Source organism: Apteryx rowi, unplaced genomic scaffold, assembly GCF_003343035.1.
Source record: "Apteryx rowi isolate R43461 unplaced genomic scaffold, aptRow1 scaffold_2954, whole genome shotgun sequence".
Taxonomy (NCBI): domain Eukaryota; kingdom Metazoa; phylum Chordata; class Aves; order Apterygiformes; family Apterygidae; genus Apteryx; species Apteryx rowi.
The window spans coordinates 1-1,867 of record NW_020449368.1 but is presented as its reverse complement, the minus strand read 5'-3'; the positions used below and the strand labels follow the sequence as shown (position 1 = coordinate 1,867).

Below are 1,867 nucleotides of genomic sequence, written 5' to 3'. Positions count from 1 at the left end.
CACAACTAGTACTGCTTCAACCTGTTCCATTCAACTTAAGGCCCTTTCTGCCTCTGGATGACCATAAAGGGGACAAGCTGTGTGTGCACACACAGCCCCTCAGAGCTTCAACCAAAAGGCTAAGTGTATGAAGCTTGTCACTGCTCGATCAACAAGACTCAAAGCATCAAGTAACTGCCTCTGGAAACCAGCTCCTGCCTGGGGGCAAGCTTGTTTCCAGAACCACCTCATTTCTGTCTCTGAGCAGTTCAGAGCAGGCCTGCAGAGCCTTTTATGCTGGATACTCCACTTCTAACTGCTCAACTGAAAGACACACAAGCAGCAGCTTTGCTTTGTGTTGTATCAAAGTGGTCCTAGGATTCAAATGCTTTTGTCCGTTCAAGTACTGCAAGCATTCAGCACATCCAAGAACTAACCTGTTGCTTGCAAGAATACTGAAGCAGCAACATACATGCAGGTAYGACACAGAAAGGCCCCCACTGTCCAGCTGGAGGCAGAGCCAGGGCAGCACTTCCACTATCATCAGACCCTCAGGGGCCCACAAGGCAAAACTTCAATTAAGACRGTCTGGCTTTTGCACCACGGGCAGTACAGCAGCAACGAGGTCTCCACAGTTTCTGATCACTGTTACCTTGTGCTGCTCTACATTAAGGCTTGCTAAACCACAGTAAAGCCAYGCCCATCAACCTAAAAGGGCYTGGAGAAAACTGCCCGTAAAAGGACTCCAACCCATGCCAACAGCAATCACTCAAGCACCAAACACCCCTACGCAGAGGGCTGTAAGTTGCCCTCACATCACCTACAGACCTTCCTCCTTGAAGACTCCATACCCTAACCAAGAAAGGAGATGTTCCCCAGTCTCCTGAAAGGTGTCACAGACTGAGCTCTCAGGGAAAAGAGAAAACAGCTCCTATTCAGGAGATACCAGACATGAGACACTGCCCCAGCAAAACCCAGTGTGGTCCACGTTTACACCAAGATCAAGCCCCTCACCTTGGCCTCTTCAGCTGTGATACGGTGAACAGCAAAACGGCCCTTGGTATCATACACCAAGCGGAAATGCTCGCCTGTCTTCTCAATGCTGATGACATCTGATTTCAGAGATAGAAATAAAATGAGTTAACACTTAAGTATTCATACATACWGTTGATATTCATAGCAGAGCACAACTATAAATGAAATTGTAACAACTGCTTATGTAGTTTTTTTCAGGCAAACTTAGAAAGCACCTTTCCTCCAAATCTTGCCAGCCTCACAAAACATTCCCCCCSGTGTACCAGAACAGCCCCATGAAATATCTGTAGTTTACCAGTCTACTCCAATAAAGGAAAAACACAGCAATAAACAGGTCAAGAGAGAGAAGCTAATAGCTATAGTCACTTGTCATGCCAAGAGAATCTGGAGCAGCAGCTCTATGCAATTTGTTCAATAAGTTCTAAAACTAGGATGCATTTGTAGAAGCACTCTCCCCACTGGTGATCCAGTCAGAGAACTGGAAGCAAAACTGTTAATAGTCTCCTGAGAAGAGGTCATGGCATTCAGAAAACTGAGAAAACATCAGCATTCCTTTTGCAGAGCAGATGCCTTGCACATGTCCCTGAAGGAAAAGATTCTAAATAATATAATAAATAAAAACGTTGACTTTGGGGACAAAAACCCAGCGTGGGTTTCTCCACAGGTTGCAGTCCCTTCAGGGGTGTACCTGCTCCGGCGTGGATCCTCCACAACTGCTCACCAAATTTAGTATGTGCCCCAACCCTCTTCACTAACCCATGAAGCCAGCAGGATAGGTGATGTCTGTGCGAACTTTGCCATCTATCTTGATGAACCTCTGCATGCAGATCTTCTTGACCTCATCTCCTGTCAA

General features: G+C 46.4%; 1 long non-coding RNA gene across 1 annotated transcript; it reads right to left on the bottom strand.

Annotated features, from left to right (window-relative positions):
* LOC112967832 lies at positions 1 to 1,861 on the bottom strand. Its single transcript, XR_003254125.1, has 3 exons — positions 1,771 to 1,861; positions 994 to 1,091; positions 1 to 11 (listed from the first exon to the last, which is right to left on the bottom strand). It is a non-coding gene; the product is annotated as an uncharacterized LOC112967832 (long non-coding RNA).
* Between the last annotated feature and the right edge of the window lie 6 nt (positions 1,862 to 1,867).